Source organism: Zootoca vivipara, chromosome 5 (genome assembly GCF_965207765.1).
Source record: "Zootoca vivipara chromosome 5, rZooViv2.hap1.1, whole genome shotgun sequence".
NCBI lineage: Eukaryota > Metazoa > Chordata > Lepidosauria > Squamata > Lacertidae > Zootoca > Zootoca vivipara.
The window spans coordinates 19,072,764-19,099,784 of NC_142588.1; positions in this window are offsets into that span (position 1 = coordinate 19,072,764).

A 27,021-nucleotide genomic window follows, 5' to 3' on the forward strand; every position below is an offset into this window, starting at 1 on the left:
ATTTTTGCTTTATTCAGCCGAAGGAAACAGGAAGTTAAGCAAATGGATCGTTTTGAGCCCTGCACCAGGAGGCAGAAGTGCTGCCTACTATCTCACTGCTCTGAAGTTCTTAAAGCTTAAGAACATAATCTCTGGGTCTGAGAGACTATTTAGAAATGAGAGCCAGTAGGTCACATTCAGAGAGCTTGTCTGTGAACTAGGAAGTCTCCAGTTCAAATTTCACCTCTGCCATGACATTTCTCTGCCTACTACAAATCTAAACAAAGCTGCTTGGGAGAGTAAGCCCCATTGAACTCAGTGAGACTACTCTAAGCAGGCATGCATAGGATTAGGCTGCATTTGGGCAAGGCAACATTGCTCAGCATCTTCCTCCATCTGCAGTAAGGCCAGTATTCTCTCCAAACATAGTGGGACATATGTGAAATATTTCATACATATGTGAAATATTTCATACACTCAAAAAGGGAACTATGCAGACAAAATATATTATCAATCTCTTATTTAAGGCATGATGGCATTTTATTAGCCAGCTGTTTTATTCCTGGTACTTCCAGAATAAGGATGGCCTGATGCAAAAGAAGAAAAGAGTTCCTGAACATTTAATAGTTGCATAGATGCAGGGATTTCATTTGTGTAGCTTGCTTAGCTTATAAAGGTGCAGAAGCTCCTTTCGTGTTCTGCATCTGGCTGCTCTATCCCACAATGTGATGTAGTGGGCAGTCTCAAAATAGTTACATGTTCCTTTTAAATAATTAATCTATGCAAATTTTCACCAGCTGTTTTCTTTTCCTTGCTGGGAATGGGGGCAAACCTATCTTTAGATGGAGCTTGTGTGTGTGAGAGAGAGAGGGGGGATGTGCGTGGTACTTTGACAATCGATGGACTTGTGCAAAGGTTACCAAATTTGGATTTTAAGTCTCTTTAAAACCCACAGATAAGATAGTGTGCATTATATAGAATCTATGTACAGCAAGGACTCAAACAAATTGTGTATGCTATAGAGCAGAGGTAGGTAGAAGATAGGTTGGGACCTACTGGTAGATATTTTGGGGGAGTTTGGTGTTACAGCAACACCAAAAAAAAACCTTTGTCCCTGTAAACAAAGTTACTGAAACACAGTGCTTAGGTGAGAAGCAGAAGTGAAATTTTGCATGAAAGAGCTTGTGAACTTGGTTCTGGTACTAACCACTTACTCAGAGGCACCCTGTCCTTAAATCTTAGCATAAGTCTACACACCTGAATCACTATTGCACTTTGCTCCAGTTGATTGTTCTATGCATGCTTATTCAGAGGTAGGTCCTGATGAGTTCCATGGGCTTATTTTCATGTGAAGTGTACATAGTTCGGGGAACCTATAGCCCATGGGCCTAATGCCCTCAGTGTGGTATAGCCCAAACCATGCCCACCTGTCCTTGATTTGCATGCTATGATGTCGAGTGCAGGAAGGTAAACCCAAGAGGATAAATAGAAAAGGGAGAATTGGGAGCACATCCTAAAGGTGTTCACATCACCATTTCCTATGGCTCCAGCATGTTCCCACCACTAGTATTTTTAAGCCAGTTTCACATGACATTAGCCACAATCCACCTGTATCCCATAGCTTTTGGAGAAATACTCCTTTTTGGTTTGCCTTCCCTCAAATCAGCTTCCGACTGATTCCAAAATGGAAACAGCCATTCTTTTGTGGTGTGAACACTTCAGGCGGCTTTTGCGCATGTGCAGATGACAGCATGGGTGCAGATAGAAACTTCACTTGGTGTGTGGAAAGAAAAAAAATGGGTGAAGGCATCCTTCCTCCACTCTGATGTGAACAGTGGCAGGAGAATGCAACTTGGATACGCAACAGGGAGGAACAACCTTGCAGCATTTTGAGCCACAGCTTCAGAGGAACATTATTCTTTCTCTGTTCAACTCAAATTCAAGCTGCACCTGCAAAGGAAGAAAGGAACTGAGGATTCTCCCTCTGAAGTTGAGTCACCTTTGAATTGAATTGAATTGATTACGGCCCCAGACCAGACTCACATACTGTACTAAACAGATCAGAAACACAATAAAACTAAGTCTAAATTAACAATCATTATAACAATAAACAATACAATTATGGCAGCAGTTAAAATATGGTTTAAGTCTCTAGAATATTATCTATAATTTGGTTCTAAGGCCTTAGTCTTTAGTCTAAAATCTGCCCTGAATTTTATGGCGACCGCACAAAATTTGGCCACATTTAACGTGATCTCTGGATCCTTGTCCTCTATCAGAGATTTTAAACATTGAGGTTCGGGCCCACTTGGAAAATCACCTTGTGTCAAGTGATGTTGAGTTACTGACAGGTGGGAAGTCTCACCCCCTAGTCAAAGTGGCAATTCCCTACCCCTGGTGTACAGGATTGTAATTTTATCCAAACTTATTTAGGAGCAAGTGATCTTGGGGAGCAGGGGGCTTCCTTCTGAATAAACATTCCGAGGTTTGGGGCCAGCTTATACATGCTTGCTTGCTTAAAAGAAGGCTGCATCCAGCTCAGTGGGACTTCTTTCTAAGTAACACTGTACAAGATTGGTCTGACCGACAACATACTGCCCTTTTTTTCATTTTTCTTTCTTTTCTTTTTTGGTTATCCCAAAAGCTGCCACTTGAGAAGCACATCCTTACTCTACTGAGTAAGAAAGAGAGTGAGACAAAGGGGGAAAGTTGATACATCCAAAGTAGAGGAGCTTGTCCACATCAACTTGAGGTTCCCTAATCCACCAGCCATGACTTGTTTAAAGACCTTGAAACTCGGTTGTTATTTTGAATGGTGATGAGTAACCCTCTCAAGATGTGTGTCTGATACTGAAAACTTCACTTTTGCCTTGTTGTACTGACAGACCTAAATGGTTGTCTTCAAAAGCTCTGCAGGCATTGGAATGTCTCCTTGAGCTTCAAGGGACACTTTTAACATAATGCATTTTCTCTCTCTTTAAAATCTCAATGGCATGAAATCAGTTGGGTGTAAACCCCCACCCCCACCACACACACAATTCACAACAGTCTGGTTCTCCCTCACTCCTCTGAAACTTTAGATTTCTAGCTCATTATAAACGGAGGCTTGATTGCTGGCTGTTACCAGATAGAGGGGCTGTAGCACTGCATAATAGCACACCATTAAATTAGCATTAATAGCAGTGAGCTTCTTTCACAGATTGGATCATTCTCAGGACTCGTAAAGCAATGCAGCTGACCTAAGACAGAATGATTCTCTTGCAGAGTCTTCCGTGGTCTCTTTATGGGAACAGCAAAGGTTATTTTTCGCTATTCCATTTGGAGGTGATTTAGACACATGCAGGCTAGCTGGGGGCTGCTGTTTTCCAAGATACAATCAGGATCTTAATGAAATCAATTTAGAATGATTTATATCCTGTAGCACTGTGATGTCAAAAATGACCTTGCATTCCGCAACACTAATATTTTCCTACTCTTTGCATGCAATAAAAAACCCATATAATTTATGATATCTCCCTTTAAAAAGACAACTCTTGGTATTTCATCACAATTTAGCATCGCCAAGAAACAGAACCCAAGATCTGGCCATAGATGCAGAAGCTGTACTTGCTTCATTTCAAGTGGGGGAGGGGGGGTCACCCAGGACAGGGAACAAATATAGGCCGTACCTTAGTATTGCCTCCCAGGAATAACACTTTATGTCAGGCATCCCCAAACTTCGGCCCTCCAGATGTTTTGGACTACAATTCCCATCATCCCTGACCACTGGTCCTGTTAGCTAGGGATCATGGGAGTTGTAGGCCAAAACATCTGGAGGGCCGCAGTTTGGGGATGCCTGCTTTATGTCCTTCCATTTAAGTGTATGACAGTTACACTTGAAGAGGCTGTTGCAGTGAGAACAAAACTTGTCCTACATTCTGACATGGTAACAAAGGTGGTTTCAGGGTAGCGTGATCAGTTGGGCTGCACTGAGCACTGGTGCCACAGGGGGCAACACAACAATGATGTAGAACAGAGCGCAAGAGGCAGGGGGGGGCACTAAATTTTAGCATTGCACTGGGCGCCACTGAAATTTGAGAGCCTAAAGCCCGCCACTGCAAGGTGGTCAGGGATTGACCCTCTGTGACAGAGATCCCACGGGAGTTGCATACCTGCCAAGTTCCTGTGGGTGAAATAAGGGACGGACCGGAAGTAGCAGACCGGAAGTAGCGCTGCCGCCATTTTGGAACTGGGCGGAGCATGTTCAGAAGCGGTTTTTGATGCTGCTTTGCCCAGTTCCAAAATGGCCACCATGCCAGAAGTCGCACTGCAGCCATTTTGGAACTGGGCAGAGCTGCATCAAAAGTCGCTTCTGAGCATGCTCCGCCCAGTTCCAAAATGGCCATCGCGCCAGAATAAACCGGGGAAAAACAAAAAAAAATGTGTTTTTTCAGCTGGGGACAGCTAGAAAAACGGGGGTTTCCCGGGGAATACGGGAGACTTGGCAGCTATGGCGTTGTGGTGTGCATGCCCTTAAATGTACTGCATCCTTCAGAAACTTTTGCAACATGTTTCTTCTTTAAAATGACTTTGGGGATGACTGATGTGTTTGCATGTTGGGTTGGCTCAGTTTTCAGTTGCAGCCCAATCATACAATAGTTGCTCAGAACTAAGTCCATGCAGTTCACTTAGATAGGTGTGCACAGAATTGAAACTTGGGTTAACTTTCGTTACATATGCAGATAGTAAACTGCTTTGATGGATTTTTATGATGAAGTGGTATATAAATTTTATGAAATAAACACCGTATTTTTCCATGTATAAGACTAGGTTCCCCCCCCCAAAAAATAATGTCAAAAATTAGGGGGTGTTTTATACTCTGGGCCATCTTGCCCCATTTTCTTAAATCTGAGTCTCCCAAAATAGGGTGCGTCTTATACATGGGGGCATCTTATAGACGGGAAAATACAGTACATAAAATATGCTTCATTGAATTATAAACCAGAACATACTGATTAACTTCAGCTGGGTTACTACTATACATTTATTAGGGTGCTTTTCTTTTCTTTCTCTCCCCTCCCTGCATTTATTTTTTAACCTTCCTAAATTTATTTCTTACCCTTTCCTTTAGTTGAACTCCTCCATTTATTTGTGAACTGATATATAGCATTATCCAAAGTCAGTCTTATTCAGAGAGTAGACCCATTGGAAATAATAGGCACGACTAACATATGCCCATTAATTTCAGTGGATCTACTCTGAGTTTAATTTAGATACAAACAATATCTAAGTTGTTTTTATTTGTACGTAATGTTTGGAAATCTTGAGAACAAGCCCCTCTGAAAGGCTACATAATGCTAAAAACAACAGCACCCCCATCAAAATAGGTCTGTGGATGAATGACTTGAGAATTGCAAATAAAGTAGCACTAAATTATTCCAGCTGTTTGGCATTGAACTCTTCCAGTAATAGCTACTAAACAAATAGCAACTAATGGATTTCTCCTATGTTATGTATGTATGTGCGGTTATCCTCATCTCTCCCCCGCCTTTTATATTACGTTGGGAGGGGGAGAATTAATGCCCTCTCTAAAACTGCGAGTAGCTTTGCCACGGAGAAATGGGATTTTTGTTTGAATCTTGCCGAGATAAACTGCGCTGAATTGGTATGGTAATTTTTCCTTCATTTAATAGTATCAAAGATAAAGGCTTTGCAGTGGCAGGGTTCAATGGGGCAAGAAACTTAACTGAGTGGATTATCCTTATGAAATTTCAGTACTACTGGCTTAGGTTGGAGGTGGCTTTATAATAGCTGCATTTAGAAGCTGTGTTCCTGGGGCTCTCCTGTGAATGGCTGTTCACTTGCATTTTTTGTTGTTGCTACTTTGTCCTGTGGCTAAAGGACACTTAACATAGGCAGTGTGTTATTGTCCCCATTTTCTTTTTCAGCATAGCATAGCATTTTGTTTACATCAGCCTATTCCTTAGCAACATGCATTCAGTGTAGTGATAAAGAGTATGTGATGTGAACCATGCCATGAACTCACCAGGTCCCCGTTGGCAAGCTACTGCCTCCTTGTTACAGCTTCTCATACGAGATCAACAACATTGGCTTACCTTACAGGGCTGTTATGTGGAACACAGATGTAATCCATCTTCGCAAAGCACCAATGACTTTTGTAACTCTTTGGAAGTGAAAGGCCAAGCCTTTTTTTAAAAACAGAACCTGGTTGAATCTGAGCCCAACTGATCTTCAGTTTATTGAAGGTCCTGGTTTGGTGAAACCTCATGTTGAAAGAGTATTTAAATATATATATATATATATATATATATATATATATATATATATGTGTGTGTGTGTGTGTGTGTGTGTGTGTGTGTGTGTGTGTGTGTAGGGCATTGCGGGGGGGGGGGGGAGGCTGCTGATAAAAGGGAGAGGAAGCCAGAAACATCACTGTACATGCCCAAGGTTGTCCATAGAGATATTTGGGTATCCCCATGTTCCAATGAAAATACTAGTTTTTAAACAAGGCTAGGGGTGCAGTTGTTTTCTTACAGGATTTTTTTTTTTTTACTGTTAAAGAGTTGGGTGGATGTTCCATTCTCTCTACAGAGAGAGCGGGGGGATACCACCCAAATAATAAAGATCTAGTTTCAAAAGCAGTTTAAGGCCTTCTGTCATAAGTAAACGTTCATGTTTAGATGCTAATAATTGTCACTTGTAAGTTATCCCACCCCCCAATCACATAATTGTATGAATTGTCCATATGGACTGACATTTTTTGAAGCAGTCCTGGTGCAAGTGAAAAGTATCTTCACCATTCATGGGGGCTGGAACTGATTCCCTTATTTCTTACGATTCATGAAATATATCTAAATTTTTCTAACTGGGGTCGCTTTACTTTTAGCATGGGATCAGAAGTCTCTGCTGAAACATGAGATTGACTAGTATCCCTTTAAAGCTGGAAAGTATTATCATTCAGTAGGACAAGGGTAGCTAATGTTGTTAGGCTCCAACTCTTTTCAGTTCCAGCCAACAAGGCCAATGGTCATGGATGATGGGAGTTTTGGGTCAGCAACATCTGGATTTATTGGCTATGACTACAGGTGATGTTTGGAAATTGAGCATTATTGACGTTTGGGGGTCCTTATCATTTGGTGTGATACTGCTAACATTTGGGATAAGCATGTCTAGATAGATTTTTAATACAATTCTTCATTGTTTCTGTTGATGCTGGTTGTGAAATTGTGAAGTGTCACCTATACATTTGAAGATGGTTGTCACTGGGAGGAAAACTGGACTCCACCAAAGTAGCTCAGACTTGAAGACTTGAAGGCCTTCCTCAACTATTGGTTTTCTTTGTATCCTTGGAAAAAATGTAAATTCTCAGCCCTGGTCTAACTACCTCAAAGTGGGTAGTGTGAGGAAGAACGAGAGCAAGGGTGAAATTTTGTACAAGAATTATAATTTATGTATACCACTGAAAATTCTGATATTAATTAAAGTCATCAGTGAGTAAAATAAAAAAATTCCTTCAGTAGCACCTTAAAGACCAACTAAGTTTTTATTTTGGTATGAGCTTTCGTGTGCATGCACACTTCTTCAGATACAGTGAAATGTACAGTGAACTTCTTCAGATACAGTGAAATACCATTTCACTGTATCTGAAGAAGTGTGCATGCACACGAAAGCTCATACCAAAATAAAAACTTAGTTGGTCTTTAAGGTGCTACTGAAGGAATTTTTTTATTTTACTTCGATCCAGACCAACACGGCTACCTACCTGTCATCAGTGAGTAGAATGTGATTTTCTACTTTGCCTGGCTCATTGTGCAGTGAGTCGTATCACTTCCTGATTTCTAAATTGCATGGAAATAATTTTATCAGTGCTCCCTGTCAAAGAAGATAAGTCTGTTGAACTAAAGAAAACCTATTGTGGTATGAAGAAAACTCTGGCAGTTACATCTCTTGGTGTCCCTCCTGACATCCTTTCAATTGGGCATTCAGGATGATTTCTGCTCATGGTGCTTTTGGGGCAGTTATAGGAGATCCTGCTTTTGGTACAGTTCATTTCCAATAGTGCATGCCCTCTAACTTCCTCCTGAAATCTCTTAAGATTTTAAACCACAAATGTTGCAGTTGATTTTTGATGGGGTTTTTTTTTGTCTCACCTCCAAATGGCAATTTATATGGTAACATTGGAGAGGCATTGCAGAACAACTAAGAAGGCAGATTGATATGTGGACAGCCCAGTATAAATCCATCTCTAATGCACTATTATTACATCAATAAAATGCTGGAGAATACACCCACAAATGAACACAAGTCTGGAGGGACTCTTGTTGTTAATAAGGGATGAGTACAGACTCACTGAAGTCCTTCACATTGTGTATCTTTGGTTATAGCTGCATGGAGGAAGTAACATCTGATTCAATGCAGTTGAGATGAGGATCATTACTTTGTAGCACTTTGCTTGAGTGCAGTGGGTAAAAAGAAAAAAAGGGAGCATCAAATCCCTTGAAAATTAGAATTGAGATGAGGCATCAAGCTCAAGGTAAACTAAACTAAATACAAAGAAGAATGTTTGGCCAAGGAAGGACCTCTAAATTTGCCTTCAAAACTGCTTTAGTTGAAGCTTGGTGCCTAGAATGCTTTCCTTTGATGGCTTCAATAAGAGATTGATTAGGAAACTGTGGGTTTCCTAATACCTAAGAGACAGTAGCTTAGTTTGCACAAAGTATGGCTAAGCCATGGTTTAGTGTGATGTGCATGAACTTAAATTAGCCAAAGAAGGCCTTTGTTTTGCAAGTCCCCCTTCTGTTTTCCCCTACTATGAGGATAACTTTCACATCTAGCTTTCCCTCAGCCTCCGATTGTTTCATCCAGACTCAGGTTGCATGGATTATTAAAAACTCTGGTTAGTTTTAACAACTAGCTTGAAAACCACTGTTTGAAGTTGACTTGTTTCGAAACTGACCATAGTTCATTATAGTAACAAGCCCATGTCTAGATAACAAGACAAGCTGAAATTCGGGAAAAGTAAACCCCAGTGCTGCTCTTAGTGCTCTTTGCTGCATGGCAGTGGCACTGCAGAAGTCTGAGGCATCCTCAGGATTGTTCCAGCTCATGCTAAATCAGGGATATCCAAAGTGGTGCCCCTCCCATCATCCCAGCACTTTGGCCTTCTTGTCTGGGAATGGTGGGAATTATAGTCCAACAATATCTGGAGGGTAACACATTGACCACCCCCATGCTAAACATAGTTTAATGTGATGTGGGAATATGGTCTCTGTTTGAGCCTTCGGGTTTCATTGAATGAGGCATTGGATAACTTCCATTTTTGTAGTTCTCCAAATGGATATGATCCACTATCATGTGCACAGTTTTAGTAACTGGATAATGCCTGGCAAACTTGGAATGTGCTTGTCCTGGTTGATTATTGCTCTTTTTATTTATCAATTTCAGGAGCACAAGATTTGTCAAGGGATCTCCTGGTTAAAATATAGGATTTAAACGAGTAAGCTACCTAACAATGCGGGTTTTGTTTCTCAGAATCGCCAGCCCAGGTCTGGGTTCAGAAATGGATGCCCTTGGGCACTGCTCTGACCACCCTTTACAGGGAGAAACGGAAGCACTTTGCAGCAGCCAGTTACAGCTCATTTCTTCCCAAGCGACCCAGTTCCCAGAACTGTGTCATTTAAAGGCTGTTTCTTGTCCTTTCTGGTTTGCAGCTTGCTTGCATAGGAAAGACTAAGTACACAGAGACGCACCATTCTGATCATTAAAATGTATTTATACTAATGTTAGCAATATTTTTGGCAGCTGTATGCGACTGTGGTTCTCTCTGTGTGTGTTTTCCTGATGGGCTCATTAAAGGGAGGGATTCAAATCTAGGTAGAAGAAGCCTTTAAAGAGAGGAAGAAACTTATAGGATTAAAGAGAAGAAAATAACTCTTGTAAAATATTAACTTGCATGCTGTGAATATTCTGTCAGTGTGAAAGCAGCAGTGGATTTATCAGAGGGCTTTATTTGTATTTTTCTCTTAATGACAATCCCATAAAAAGATATGGCAAGATTATATCTAACTAATTAAAAGTATATTACACTGGGATTATTTCACTGGAGATTATTTTCTAGCAATCCTTTTAAAATCTTGTTTTCTATTGTGTTCCAACTCACTGAAATAAAATTATGTGTGCTTGTAAAACACATTTAGACGTTAGGTGTGATGTCTGCTGAGTCACTGCATCTTGTTTACATAAAGATGCCCAAGGTTGCTTTGTGGGTTGTGCTTGATCAAGAGGCCCTTTTTTTTTTGGCTTGGCGGAGGACCCCAGAATTTTTTGGCCACACATTCATCACTGTTGAATTGGTTTTGTGATGCCCCTGTTCATTAGGCAACACATTCTTTACTTGATGCTATTGGCTTGCTACTTTTAAAGAATTTTGATCTCCCTCCTCATTTCCATAAATCCAAGTATTCAGTTTTGCTCCTGTGGAAGGATCCAAAATGGCTTCCAGGGAGTTATTTGAGAGGAAACTTTGGAACAGTAAAAACTGTTTAACAGTGGAGCAAAAATTCCATGAGAGGTGGCAGTCTCTCTCCTTCACTGGAGCTCTTTGAGTGGGGACTGTTTAAATATTTGCCAAGTTGCTGTAGCTGCACCCTGCATTGAGCAGTGTGGTTTGTCCTAGCTTGTCCTGGCTTCTAATGTCCTTTCCAGCTCATTTTGAGAGTGAATTCTGTAACCGCCACATTTGAGCAAATTTATCAAAATCATGAAGTCCATCATGTGCTGAAACCAGTTCTGATAATGCAATTATTGGAGATCCTCTTTCCTTTTACAGCATGATGGTAAAAAATGTGGCTGTCTGAGGCTACCCTTGCCTTGGCCAGAGTAGCTGAAGCACAATTGTAACCTCTTTTTTAAACACACACACACACACACACACACACACACACACACAAAACACCTAAACAAATTTGGACCATCAGTGGACACAGGAAATGGTTTGGGCGAGCTAGAGAAATTGTGTTTAATTAAGGGAAAGAAAGAGGAAGCAATTACCTCCAGATGTTACTGAACTACAACTCCCATCAGCCCAGCCAGCATCACCAATGGTTAGGGATCATGGGAATTGGAGTCCAACATCAGCTGAGTGGCATCACATGGGCGTACCCAGCATGGGGCAGGGGGAGAAGCTGTCCCCCCAGAAGCAGGGCAGCTGGAGAGGACAGGCAGGGACGCTGCCTGCTGTGCTCTGCCTCAGCCTGCTTGGCTGAAGCGAAATGGCAGCAGCAGCAGCAGCGAAGCTGCCTTCGTCGAGGGAAACCTGGACCTGGGCTAACTTCAGCCCACACTCTTTCAGGTCACAGTGAGCACAGCACAGAAAGTGCTGCCCCGCAATGCTCCGCGGCACTTCATTTGCATTTGCATTTGCTGTGCTCGCTGTGACTTGAAAGAGTGTGGGCTGAAGTTAGCCCAGGTCCAGGTTTCCTTCAACGGAGGCAGCTTTGCTGCTGCTGCCTCGTTTTAGTCACCACTGCCATTAAAGGAGCGGGTGAGGCAGGAGTGCAAGCGCTGGTGGCTCCGTGTGCTGCCTTGGAAACGGCCCCCTTTCCTCTGGGGGGCGTGGATGTTGGCCATGCCTCTTGGAGGGATCCTGGCCATGTCATTGCCAGCCAGCCAATTGGGTGGCTGGGGGGGCGTGGCTGGGTGTGTGGCTGGTGTGCCCCCCCCCCAAGTTTTGATCCTGGGTACGCCCATGCGGCATCACATTGGCTATTCCTGCTTTTTGTTTAGGAGTCAAAGGCAATGTGAGAGTGGATTAAAAACAAAACAAAACAAAACATGAAATCGGTAGCTTTTCCATTGACTTTCATGGCTTGTGGACTGTGCCCACACTGTGAGTCAAAAGCTAGGCAAATATGTTAAGATAAGAACATACTTAACTGTTTCCTAATAGCAAGATTATTTAGACAATGAGTCCAAAATCCTTGTGTGCAATGGTTTGAGGCTTGATAGCTATTGGAAAATGCACTCCTAGGGAGGGTGACCTATGTGTTCTTTTAAGTAGCTTTGCACATGTTTGGCAGTTTTTACTTGATTGGATGAAAAACACTGTAACTGGGTAGGCAGTTGGTTTGCACAATGGCCAGCACGTGAAGCAAACTCTATGGAGCTGTGTTTTCAAGTTACCACCATACAGCAAAAATCGCATAGAGGAGTCAGGCACACAAATAGGAGGCTGGGTAGGATGTTCACTGTGACAGAAATCACCCAGAACCTGGGAAGATGCAGCTGTCAAATTCTGAGTTATAATAATATGTATTTCACAAAGTTTCTCCAGACATATGATTACCTCAGTTAGGTGTGGTACACAAAGCTCACTGGGTACTTGCAATAAAACCTTCTTCTGGGGATAACTGTTTCCCTCCTCTTTGGTGGTGGGGGCAGAGTCCGATGGGACATAATGCAATATTCTTATCATGTTCCAAATTGATATATAATGATGTACTATGGAAAAGTTGGGATTGGTTGAGCATATGGGATAAAATAATGTAATATGTATAGAAACTTATTTGATAGTCAAACTGCTGGTTTCATCTTTTAGTTATGTATGGTGATAAGCAAGGGGCCTATTCATCCTGCCAGTTATTAAACAGCTCCCCTTTCTGTATGGCTGTTACCAGCAATTTTATCAGCAGTCGCCTTTAATACCTTATTCATGTGCTTTGGGGTGAAAAGTTAATGTAGCTATATATTATTCATCTAAGAGAAAGGACATTTTTTCAATACAAGTTGCCTCGTTTCTCTTGGAAAGGGGCAGTGCTGTGAGCCAGAAGAGCGGTGTAAAGCTCTCTTGGATGTGTGTCAATTAATTAGGCTTTGCAGATTCATGCTTGATGTTGTTTTAATATTTGCGGAAAGTTTGGGTGTCTAATAATCTACTTATTGCAACAAATTCACTTTTGAACCTTTCCTGTCTTTCTTGTGTATCTCAAGTTGACCTGCTCTCATCCCTTTAAGTCACTATAAAAAAGTGCTTTTGTTTCTCTTTCTGTTTCTTTCTTATTTGGTTTATCCAAATGAAATAATGGATAAAGTCATCTTGCATATGCATGCATGTGGGTGCACATATGCACTGATGCTTCATTTAATCCAGTGTTTCCCAAACTTGTTTTTGGATGAAAACTCCCATTATCCCCAGTCAGGAAACATGGGCATTGTAGTCTGAAAATAGTTGGAGACCCAAGTTTGGGAAGCACTGATTTAATCCAACTCATTTGTGGTCCCAAGTGCTTCTGTGCCAGCACTGAGAACTTTCCTTGTCTGATGGCAGCTCTTTATGAAACCTCATAAGCCATTTGCAAGAACTATTGCAACTACTTGTGCAGTTTTTCAGGTAGTTTTGTGGGTCAGTGCCCTGAAACACCCAGGCTCAGAACCAGAGCCTAGTGTTCCAAAATACATGTCGCTTCTGCTGCCTCTCACCTCTTGTCCTGCAACGCCTTATATAGGTTCTCAAATCTTCTCTTCAGCCTGAGACAAGTGGTTTGGCTACCTCAGCAAGTCTTCAGCCACCACCAAGTCTTCCTCTCAGGTCTTCTTTCTTCTTCCTCAATCCTCTTGCTCTGTGGTCTCCTTCTAACTGTCCATCATGAACACTAAGCACCAGCCAACATGGACAGACTCTGACTGGCTAGTACCCAGCCATTCTGGCCCTCAGTGACTGTTAAACCAACTCCCATCTGGCTAGACAGAAAGCTTCCCCCATCCAACACATTACACTGTACATGACACTACAACTGACAGAATATATTGCACAATACCCATTGAAACACAGCTTAAACAATCAGAAATTGCTTCACGTTATAAAAAAAAGAAATAATGATCGGTGGTATGGCACCTCTAGTACCTTTTATGAATTCCCAAATTTATATGGAAAGGTGATCATAAAGATGGATTGAAGCTGAGCAGGGCAGGAACCCTAAGTTCCCTAGCCCTCCTTTCTCAGTTGGCCTCACCCCATCTTTCTTTCAATCCCTGCTCTCATTTCCTGTCCCCCTGCTTACTTTCATCCTTACTTCTGACTTCTGCATCCTTCCTGTCCTCCCTTCAGTTGGGCTCAGCTCTAGCCTGCCCCAGTGGCTCTGCTTGGATAATGTACTGCCTTTGTGACATCACTTGCCAATACACCAATCCCCACATCTCAGAATTATTGTTCATTGCTGGGGAGTGGTGTAATGCCTGCAGATGATGTCACAAAGGCATTACTTTCTCCCTAAGATGGGGAAACCTTTCATATCAGTTGCCCATGTGGTTGCTAGGATAACAAAGACATTTCAAAGCAAAAACTGCTTTCAGCCCGAAAATGGAAATGGAAGATATCTTTAGGGTATCTTCAGTAACGTATAGTTCCAGCCTCAGTTTGTCACCAGCTATTTACACTAAGTTTCTTTAATCCTGAAGCACTATTTATCTCATTTTGGATAGTCACTTAAAATCTAAAGTATTAGATGTGATCTTAAATGTTTGCGGTAATACAGGAAGGCATGCTTTTAGAAAGTATACACTGTAATAAAAATGGAATGCACAGTTTGTGTGTTAAAACTTTACTGTCGGTAGAGCTTTTAGCCGCACTAATAAGAAAAGCGATTTTATTCAGAGCAAACAGAAGCTATAAAAGGTTAACTCTCTTTTGTTGCTTTGTGTTTTGCTGTGAACATTAATGCAGGTGCCTGCTGAAATGGGCAGATAAATCCTGTATTTGCTAAAATTTAGCACTTAATAAGCTATCTTTAGTAAAAGTATGAAAAAGGCTTATGCCCCTTTCTGACAAGTTAAGAGAAATAAACCTAAGTCAGACTCAATAAAGAATCCTTCTAGTCTCTCAGATTCTGCACTGCTCCTTTTCAAAATGGGTTAATGTCTCTTCTGATGTTTGTAGGTACTGAAGCCATGTAATATGGGCTTAGTTTTCAAAGCAATGGATGCATTTGCACAGTGTGACTGTGAAGAGGAGTTCAGAAGCTCTCGCTTCCATTTTGGATTAAGTACAGCTTGTTGGACTCAAACAAACTGCCATTTATCTTAACTATGGTTTGTGGAAATAGGCTAGCTTCAGACCATAGCTTATGAAATTGGCTTGTTTCAACAAATGTGGTTAATCTGAAGCAGAAGTAATCTCTTCCTTGTGGCTGTGCCAAAGGAGGGGGAGCCAGGGAGCCCAAAGTTCGTTGCAGCTCATTCCCATAAAGCTAAATCATGGTTCAGTGTTATGAGAACATGGGAACTCTTTGCTTCTCCTGCTAAACTAACTGATGTGACAACAAATGGTAATCACTGCCAGTTGGAAGGGCAGAGTTTGCAGGTGGCCTTCAAGTGGAGGCCACTAGGTGTCACAAAGCATTTATCATGGAAATGGGAGGTGGCCCTTGATGCCACTGATCTCATTGGTTTAGCTTACTGCTGTTTGCTGGTCACTCTATTGCTGTAGAATTCAACCCTTTCAGATCCAGGACCCAGCTTTTTAACCTGAAAAGGGGGGGAGTTTAAGTTTAGCATTCATTCCCTTTTCATCTTTCTCTGAAAGGCTGAACACTTCAGCAGTGAGGTGTGAAAATTCCGTCTTTTGCTCTTCATAGAACAATCTGTAAAGAACAGAAGCTTGCATTTCCCGGTCCTTTCCATCACAGCTGCTGTAATACCCAGTTATTGACTTGCACTTGCATGCATAAAAAGCAAGCAGTGATATCAAAAGCCAATGAGAGTTCAAAAAGCAGGAGCATGGTCACACTCACCTTGTCCTGCTCTTTAGAAAGCTCATCCATCAGGGAGACCGAGGACAACTCATTCTCACGGCCAAGCCTGAAACAAGACTAGAATGGATCTAAACAGATATAGGCTGTGGGCTGCAGGTTAGCCAACCCTGCCCTCAAATCTTCTTGTATGCCAAGAGGTTTCATGGCAGGTGAGATGTCAATGCGAAAAGAGCATCTTTGAAAGCCACTGCGAGGAACGCTGTTGGAGAAAACGCATGCGCTCACACTTCATCTCTGTTTCCAGTTGCTATTGTTAATATCTATCTCACTTTTTTCGATTTAAAAAACAAAGCAGCTAATTGCAGAAGTTGTCCCGCTGATATCACAGGAGAAACAATTTCTTTGTCTACTTCATTTCTACACATGGTTTCATCCCTGCTTGTAAACCAGTAAAAATTTCACCCCTGATTTGTGCCTAATGTTTTATAAGAACTGCATCATTGGAAAAACAATTTTGTAAATGGAAAGTTGTTCTCCTTTGTCCAAACTCTCTGAATATATGTTTACAGTGACCCCCCCCCCAAAAAAATGTAAATCCAGTTAAAAGCTTTTTGTTTTATATCATTTCTAGGCATACCTTCCCCTGGATGTTGTGCACTTTTTTCATTTTAATCATTTTCCTGGATTCTTCTATTTCTTCCAGTTAGCTTGAAGGAAGGTAGTCTATCCTAAAAATAACCTGTTGGCCTTTAGAATGTGCAGGCCAAATACTGTAAGGATATCAGAGGATTATGTGAGTGGAATTTATTGGTGTTTGCTTATACACTCCATATTTGAAATGGAAATCAATCCAGTGAATATGATCAATATTCACTGTAGTTGCTTTGAGTCCAGAAACGATATGTAATTGAGTAGATTCCACTCTGTTATTTGTGTTGTGTTTCCTTTGCACTAAAATGAATGATGTGGGATAATGGAATGGTAATGTCATTTATGTACCACAAGTTTCCTAATTAATTACATAAAATATTTTTAATTTACATGCTACCACCACAACATGCAGCCATACGAATAATGTGTTGTTGTTTTTTAATGGAGGATGAACTGTAGCAGAATGGAAATGGTTCTGCATGAGACAAATACAGCCTGGAATAGAAATGTATGCCTTCTTCCATCCCTGCTTGCTGGAGAAGAGCAAGGGTCCATTGAGCCTAGGGGTGGCCAGTGTGGCTGTTGGAATCTAGCTCCCTTCACCACTGACCAGTGGCCATGTTATCTAGGGCTGATGGGAGTTGTAATCTGACAGTATCTAAAGGGCACCACGTTTGCTACTCCACATCTACTACAGTATCCTGCTTTTCAAACAGTGGCCAGTCAGATGCTTGTGGGAAGCCTGCAAAGTAGGTAATGAAGACAACATTTCAGGATTTCTTTTAAAATGACTAAAGTAAACTTTAACAAACAAAAGCAGAATATGGTGCCAAAGTCATGTGAAGAAAAACTGCTGTTGACCACATTCTACAAGTTGTGCTTTTACATGAGGATGTATACTCATAGATGGAAAAGCTGGTGGGAAGAATTGAAGAAGAATCATATTCCAGATTTTAGCTCTTCAATGTGTATACACAAATCTATATTTATCTGGAGGCTGCAGAGAGATGCCCTGGTTCCCAGCCAACTGCGCGAAGAACAGATATCAGATCTCAAATGATTCTACTGTACTTTTTCTGTTCTGGTAAGACTCCCCCAGCAACAACATCGCAGATCCTGACCTGGAGGATTGCTAACATCTAATGGGAGGTGTTAGTTGAGTTGTGCAACAAGAAATATAATGGTATTTATGTAAGACATGGCTGCTTTTTATTCTCAGCATAGTGGATCGAATGCTCTTTCAAAGCTTTTTAAAAAACAAAAAAAAACTAAACCCAGTGTAAGCAAATATAGACAACATCCCAGAAATAAATTCAGCTGAAAAAATTAGATGCAATTATATAGGGCAAGGAGGGAACTTTACAGTTCAGGGTTCTAGCTTAAAATTCGCCAACCATACTACATAATATGGTGAAATATACAGGAAGGGTTCTGCTCTAAAGGGAAGAGAATCACTCCATGATTCTAGTGTGAGATCATCAGTCACCATATACACTGTTCGCTTTTCACCTTTCTATGAAAAGCTACGCTTTTCAGAGTTCCCTAGGAAGAAGAATTGTTTGTTTAACTAGTTTGGGTGTTGTAGTTCTGTGTGGGGAATTGGGGCCTCTCTCAGCACCAACAATAAACTACAGTTCTCAGGATTCTTTTGGGGAACCATGACTGTTTAAAGCAGTGTGATACTGCTTTAAATACAGTGCTTTTTTCGGGGGGGATGCAGGGGTACACATACCCCATAACATTTTGTGAATCTCTGTACTTTTGTCCATTTACCGCATTTATTTCCCCCAATCTGAACTATAAAATGGTGATTTTCTTGAGTCAAAATGAGAGTACCCCTAAACATCTTTAAGAAAAAAGCACTGTTTAAATATATAGTTCAGATGGAGCCTATTAGCAAATAGGAGTTGCCATTAGCCAGTTATTTCTGTACAACCTACTTTTTTTAGACAACCATTTTCTTGCTTCAGCAATAACTTATGTATTTCGTATCTGGATTACCTTCTGTTCAAAGTGCCTGCACTAGCATTACAAAGTACATTTTGTTGTACTTTCTATTACCACAGGTTAAAAGCCTTCAAGCATCCTTAACAAATGCGTGTAAGAGATTTTAAAAGTATGTATCATTTTGTGAAGTGCATTTCTAGATGGTGAAAAATTGGGGAGGACCCATAGGTTTCGATGTAGTTTGGTGCAGAACAGGGAAGGACAAGGTGTTACTGTAAATTGCTTACAGCCCCAAAGACACTTTTGAATCTTTTTGATTATTCTGAAGTACATTTCTATGCCTCATGAATGCGAGATGAAGGGGGAAGTGAAGGCAAAGACTGGATTTTTATTTTTATTTTAAAGCAGATAATGAGGAACTCATTCTGTTTTTCAGCTTCACATACATATACAGGCAATGACCGATTTATGCATGTCCAATTGATGTGCGACCACCGTGTGCATTACAGTGACGTGCAAGCCCCCCCCCCCCGCCAAAGGAGGGTGGCATGGGCTTATATGCACTTCGCTGTTGCACGTGATAACCTGGAACACAACCCCTGCACAAATTGGGGGTTGCCTGCAATTAAAGTTTTTAAAAGGTTCACTCCAACTTTTCAATTTATGGAAAGGAATTTTAAGGCACAGGTGGCTAACCCTTTTCAGCCTGAGGGCCGCATTGAAGGTTGGACAAATTTCAAACTGCTACAGGCCACAAATGCACACTTACTGCATGCACACACATGTGGTGGATTTCTGAAACTCAGAGCACCTGAGTGCTATGGTGGGGCAACTTCTCCACTCCCCACCCCCGGCAATTCTAAAGTGCTGTGCTGTGATTCACCTGCAGGTTCATCTGCAAGCAGAAGTCTCTTCTGAACATAGAAGCCAACTCCTAGGGGCCATGGGGGCTCTGGCCCCTACAAAATATTTGAGGGTTCTGGGGGCCCCCAAAGTTGATGGGCACTGCTATTCAAATAGTGTGTGCGCACTGCATCATTTGATTGCTTTTGCATTTAAATTGTTCGCTTCTTAGGTAGAAAATGCACTTTTCAATGCATCCATCCATAAAACATGCATTTTGTGCACTTTTTTGCATAAATATGTATTTTATATGCACCGTTTGTGCACCAAAACTGACTGGGAATTGCATTATGATCTACAAGGGGTTTGGTAGCATCAAGTTAGTCCACTGTCAAAAGTGGGCCAAAGGAATTCCTTTCCCATCACTGACTCAAACGACAGTTTGTAAATAATTAGGATCTAATAGGACAATCTCATTGGAAGTTTAGCAGTTTGCTTTTTAAGGCATTCATTGCAACACATCTAATTGATGATCATCTTTGATGGCTCTTTCTGGAGTTGAGTGCAGCTTGTGAGAAATCGATAAGAAAGTGAACTTAATTTTGCATATCCATTAATTTTGACTTTAACAGATGTGTTTTGAATGCCATAGTCACCTCTGTAATTTGTTGTCCCTGTATACCATGATCTAGGTAACCTCAATTAGCAAAAACTGATTAGTACTTTAATTCTTTGCCAGGAGTTTTTCCCCATGGCTGCCTAGTATAACTGACACACTGTTCAGGGGATGTGGCAGAGAAAGAAACTAAATTCTGGGTAATATACTACGTATGTTAAAATAGCCCCCAAATGTTGCCAAATTTTCTGTGGGAATAAGTACTGCTTCTTTTTGCTGGATTTAATTACCTATAAGACAGAGTTATAAATACCCTTTTTAAGGAAAAGAGCCAAACTGATGAACGTTAGTTTTTTTCAATGGAACCTTCATTCCAGTGGCACACTTTTGTGTGATAAGAATATCTGTAAAGCATATGAACATAATTATTTTTAGCACTGCATTTGTTAAAATCCCCCATACTTTCACTCCCTGCTCTTACCTTTTTTAAATAAAAAATAAAAAAATCCCTCTCAGACAATGATTATACATACCCTGCTCTTTTGGCAGATTCACATATTGCACTGCTATTAGTTGGCCATAGATACCAGCAACCAAAGATGTGGCTTCTGGAGCAGCCAATTTGGTGTCCTGCAGGTTTTTTAGACACCAACCCCAGCATCCCTGACCATTGGCTATGCAGGCTGAGGCTGATGAGAGCTGTAGTTCAAAACATCTGGGAGGCACCATATTAACTACTATTGGTCTACTTATTTCAAATCGTTATGTGAGCTTGCTCACTTCTTCAGCTTATGTACAGTACACCTCTCCTCTTTCAGTTGCCTCCCTCCACTCCTTCCTTCTTTCCATCATTCATCTAGACTGCCCAGACTTTCCTGACACCGTCTCCCACACCATTTTCATTGTTCTGCTATCTTTTAAAGCCTCAATAATTCCTCTCCTAGATTCCCTTGCCTCTTCAATCCCAGAATCTAAGGAAGGCTCCTATTCCTGTGACAGATCATCTAGTGTGCCTGCAGATGGTTCTGAGTTAAATCCCTGGCATCTCCAGAGAAGGCTTGTCACAAAATGCAATGCGGATAGGTGGCTTCAAATAGTCTAGATCTATGCCGTAGTTAATCATGTGTCTCAGGTTTACACACTTACTGGCTGAAAGAAAAGAAAAGAAAAAAGAAGAGTCTCAACCAGTCTGTTTGATCTTTGCAGGCAGCATCAAGATCTCTTTCTACCTCTCCATCTAGCAAGCTGCTCATTGGGTTGCATTTCATTGTGTTCAAAATCCTTTCCCCCCCACCCCCTGCACAAATAGATAGCTGATGGTATTTATTTATGGAAAGTTATTAGCATTTATTATTTATATAGCACAGGGATTGATCTTCTCCATTCATATATTCAAGGTCAAAGCCTGCTAGCTTTCTCATCTTGCAGGTCACCAGCTCCAACAGCTAGGGGCAGCTCAGTTGGGGAATCATTCATTTCTTTTTGCCTTTGGCTCCTCCTCCTGCTTCTGCTGCTGCCATTCCATGAGAGAATTTCATTTCTCTCTCTCTCTCTCTCTCTCTCTCTCTCTCTCTCTCTCTCTCTCTCTCTCTCTCAACCCACCTTATTCCTTTCTCTGGATCACAGCCAGCGCAGTGTAGAAAATGAATGGAGGGTGGAAAGGAGATAGAAAAGAGGTTGGCGAGGCTTCTGAGCAAGAGTCCTGGAGCACAGCGGCAATAGAAAGAGCATCCGAGAAAGCAGTCATTTTGAGGGTTGGCTGAATACCATTATAAGAGATAAAAGCTTTAGAGAAAATGATATGGACAACAATTTCATAAACTAGACAAATGACTGTACATGAAAGATATTGTCAGGAGCCTATAAAGCAATCCATTTTACACTATGGAATAATAATCCATTTTGTACCCTGTTTTTCTTTATATGGAGAAAATAATCATTGCAACCCTCACCAGCTTCTTTGTTGTCGTGAGTAACAGAGTTGAAATGCTTCAGTTCTTATGGACAAACAAAAGCCCCTAGGCTGGTTTTTGAGATTTCTCCTCCTGCAGCACCACCTTCTTTCGGCCGTCTCAAAGGGAGCTGCTTGTTTGCAGGAAGTTGAAAAACTGGTGTCCTGAGAACACCCAGCCCAAGGAGGACAAACAACTGGTAGTTTAGATCTTTGGTGCACTAAACACACACACACACCTCTCTGGTGGCTAGGTAGCTGGTGCCCCTCTCCGGATTTGTGCTCCAAGCTGGACTGTTTGAGCAATGTTACAGGTAGGTAGCTGTGTTGGTCTGGTGTAGTTGAAACAAATTTTTAAAAATTCCTTCCAGTAGCACACGAAAGCTCATACCAATGACAAACTTAGTTGGTCTCTAAGGTGCTACTGGAAGGAATTTTTTTATTTTGTTTGAGCAATGGGACTATGCCCACTTGCAAAACTTAAGTACCCTCGCCTGACAGCATGGCCTAAGCAACCTGGAACTTCTACATGGAAGTTGCCACTGTGTCTTCAAGTTCCTTCTGGTCCAGGTGCACAGCAGGGGAGGAAACAGAGGGGATTCTGCCAGCCCCCTCCCTTTGGGCACTGTCTCTCCCTCAGCTCCTGGTGCGTCCTGTCATTCCTCACAGAACCCCATAAATCGCTACCCACATCCCTGGAATATCCTCTGGCTACACCCTCTCCCTGGAGCCCGTGAGTCCCTGACACCAGGCTGCTGCAGCTCTGCTTCTGAGCCTTGCAAGGGATGCTGGGGAGAAACCTGACCTCTTGTGATAGACAGTCCTGAGCAAATGCATGCAGTCCAATGATATGCAGCTGTTCTTTTCTCTTCCCTCCTTGGTCACTGTGCATTGGATTGCAGCCTCCTCCTTCAAACTCGTGGGAAAGAGCATTACAACTGCCCTGTGATGTTGGGACTGCTTTGTCTCTCATTGGAATAGTACAGGAAGGGACCCACAATGACACCTCTGTGTTACGTGATGATGTTGTAACGAATGGATGATGTGGCATGAAATATCTTTGCCAGTCTTCCAAAAGTCTAGTACTCAGGGCCACCCAATAAAATTGATTGACATTAGCTTCAGAATGGACAAATGGAAGTACTGTTTCATTTGTTTTGTTTATTTGCTTGAAGCATTTTTAGCTTGCTCTTCAGCCAAGAAAAAGCTTGCAGAGCAGCTTACAAAGATCAGAAATGAGTCAATCCTTGCCCTCGGGTTTATGAGCTAAAAGGCAGGATGCACAAGGAAAAGGGATTCGGAGGGGAGGCTGTTCAGGGGAGACTTTAGTGGCAGGTAAGAAGCTATGGTCAGGAACAGGGTTAGGCCTAAAATTCTAAGCCATTAAGGACCATTAAAGTCTTTTCTACCATACCTGAATAGTCACTGGGACTTTCAGGTGAAATTATGATATCCATAAGCTTAGCAAGCCCTTAAAGTTTCTAGGCATGGCACAACAATATATTTTCCAGAGAAATCATAAGGCCCTTGCAACATGAGTTTCTCAACAAGATTAATTCAAGAGGGAAACTTTTGTCTTGCTTTCCTAGAAAGTGTGTGCTTGTGTGTGTTATATATCTCATTGATGAAGCAAGCATACTTTACTGAATATCCAAGCATCCCATTTAAGCTTCTCTTGAACAAATATATTATGATTTCCAAACAGCAATTTGCAATGCAGATCCATGTAATGGTAAGATTGCATTAGTTGATCATGCCAGGAAGCTTATTGCTGCACTTAAGTGTTCACAATCTTGCAATGTAAATTATTTGCCAAGTTGTATTTTACTTGAGGCAATTATATTGGTGCTTGGAAACACAAGTGCATTTAGCTTTCAAAATGGAAGGAAAGAGATTACTGTTGGGAAGCTGGGGCTTGGTTTGGCTGCACTTTAGATCATAATGTAGTATTCTGGGCCAGTGCAAAACTTGTATAATAATATCCGACTACTCTGATAGGAACCAGCATCTTACCAAATCCTTTGACTTTCTTCAGATTTCTTTGGATGTTTTGCCAAATATGCTGCTGAGTTAGGATAAATTTGGTGATATCTCTGCTTAAAATATATCACACAGGGTAGAGAACCAGAGTGGCTCTTTACTTTTGGGATCTGCGTAGGAGAAGAAACATTGCTTCCCTCTTCTTTTGCCTTTGTGACAAAAATGGTCATAGCACCAATCCCTACCCTCAGCTCAAATGTAAGGAAAATACCAGAGAGCTCAGTTTTGAGTGTGAATGTTGTTAGAGCAACTGTTGATGTCACAAAAGGACTCCTCCCCTGTTATTTGCATGCATAGCAACTAACCAATCAAAGGAAATGTGCTCATAACTGATATGACAACAATGCGCTTACATTTGCTGGTCTGATCTTCAGCCACTGGGTACATCCTTTCCCCTTTTAGAACAGAATTGATACACCCTTTCCTACCTTGGCCCATGTTCCCTTTTGGACAGCCTTCCGGGGCCAGAGGGCAGCGGAAAGAGCAAAGGTCCTCTTACCTTTGTAATATAGGCTTCTTCCCAGCCATGCAAAAGCCAGAGGTTTCTAAACAACTCCCCTACAGCTCTCCATCCTCCATCAGGGAAACAAGAGGCACAGTTCAGCATTCTAGACAAGTGCAGAAGGGGGCCTGTGAGGTGGTGTGATTTGAGGGAAAGTAGTATGGCCTGGGGATTGACGTGGCCTGAGGACCAGACAGTGAATCCTGAGGTTTCCTGCCCATTTTTGAGTGTGGGCTACCAGTCTAGATTTGATATGGACTCCTGTTGTTGTTTATCCACTGACTCAGTATCTTCAGTCCTCGTCGAAACATATTTGCTGTGCTAGGATTTTTTAAAAAAGATCGAACTAGTTCGGTATCTATTTTGCTGGCTTGGGTGGTCTTTTAAAGTCAAGCTTTTGAAGGCCCTGCTTTTCAGAGGATTCCCAAACTTGAGCTTTTGGTGCATCTTCAGGAGAAGGGGTTTTTAATGCTTTGTGCGTCATCTTATTGTGTCCCTCATTAGAATGCCAGCATGTTGCTGATATCAAATGGCCCGACTATAAACAGGAGTGATATCGGGCAGCAACACACTTATCCAAACTATTCCTGTTTGTGCGGTGCTGTCATCCTATAAATTATTCCATCAGGGTCTGATGGTTCTCTGCTCTGCTTAACACTCTCATATCCCACTCACGGAAATAATAAATGAACCATTATGGCCTTGATCTGTATTCTTGTCAACCCAACTTACGGAAACTGACTCGCAAACAAACAAAGGACATGTGGATGACAGCTGAGGACAAATTACCTTGCCCTTAACTCTTCTGGTCCCCATCTTGATTCTATTTTCTGTAAATCTGTTAATAATCAATGACATGGTACACCTGAGATGGTGAACAGAACTTTCTATTTGATCACTTACTGAAATCCATTAATGCTGAATGTTAGTTGCATATTAGAATAAAATGTTTCCGCAGAGTTAACCAAACTTTTCTTCTGCCTTTTGGTTTCCAGTCTCTGGTCAGGCACTGGCCAATGGCCCCAGCAGCTCAGAAGGGCACCAGCTGGCCCAACCCAGCTCTGGTACCTTCCACATGGGGTCCCTATTCTGCCATTTTAGCAGTGGGTGTACAGTGCTGCTGCTTGTGAATGGGTGTCAAGCTCGGCTTCCATGTGCCATGGCTTCTCACCATTTAATTTTTTCCCCAAAACACCTTTTAAATTTCCCCACCCCGCCCATACATCGATGAAATCTACCACTAAAATGCCACCCTAAATCAGTGAGGGTGGCTGTAAGTGGTGTTGCTGGTGCTATTGCGGCAGTGGCAGCAACACCCCAAAAAAGTGCAGTTGCATTGCGGGCATATTGTGTGAATGTTTTGGGGAAGTTCTGGGACCATCAACAGCACCATGCTAAGAGCCCCCCGAGGTCTGTTCTTATTAGTCAGTTTCCACTTTCTTCTGTATGTGTTATCCTTTCTGAGACAAGTCTCTGGATTCTTTTTAAAGTGGTAAAATAATAATGGAAGAAAGGGAGAAGTTTTGAGAGTTTTTGAGTTGGAAGTTGCCTGCCTGTATCAGATACGTTCGCTCCCTTCTCCCGTAACCATGGCAATACAAGATAGGAGGGCACTTCTATTTTATTGAACAAGGCATCATGAAAATTGCTTGTGTGACTGAATGATTAGTCCTCCTTAAGGCGACACAGAACTCCATCCCATGCTGATATTTCCCTGTTGCCCTCATCTCCAGCTCTATCAGTTTCAAATATGTCTGTGGGTTTTGGGTTTTGTTTGGTTTTGTTCTTGCTTGCACTGTGTGTGTATATGCAGCTGTGCAGATGAAAAAAAGGATTGTGTCTTAGATAACACCCACATATTTTTTTTAAAAAAAGCATAATGATTCATAGAGTGAGTTTTTAGCACAGTCATATTGTTGAATACTGTTGGGGTATACGGGATATTAGAGGAGGAGGAGTACCTCTGGTGAGGGACACATCATGCTCTTTCTAGAGCAGTTTGTCCATCTTTGGTCCCCACCCTGCACTCAGCTCTCACCTGTGGCTCCTAGAGGTTGTCACCATGTTACAGCAGCCACACTCCAGGAAACAGCTTTGACTAGCTACCTAAACCAGGTGAGGGTAGCCAATGGGAGTGAGCAGAGATGACCAGTAGTGGGTCCAATGGTCAAGAAGGTGGTTTCTGCCTGTGCTGTAGAGGGAAGTGAGGGGCAGGTAGAGCTTGTCAACTTGGGAAGGTAGCCCAGAAATGAAAATGGGCAGATGTCAATGAGCTGTCAGGCAAGTACAGGTCACCCACAGGTCAGGAAAGAACTTGAGACATGATATGCAATTTGCTTTTATTCACAGAAGCTCAACAACACAGTAGAGTTCCTCTGGCTCATCTCACCTAGCTGAAGACATTGCTGGAACTGACCACTCACCCCGCCTACCCCCTCTCGCCTCTCACACTCCCAAGCAGACGTAGAAAGCAGTGGAGGGGTGGACTTCTTCTCTGGGCCTGTCTGGGCTCAGCAACATGCAGGACTCCCCTCAAGCAGTGTGTCGGGGAGGAGGAGAGCCAGCAGGACTGGGACTGTCTAGTTGTTGGGCAGCAGGGGCAACCTCTGACTCCTCTCTGTCTGAGTCTGCACTCATACTGAGACTCTCAGCACCCAGCCCTGTCCTGGAAGGGCCTCCTTCTTCTGACCCCCCTTGATCACTCAGTCATCCTGCATCTAGCATCTTCCAGCTTGTGCTTTCCATA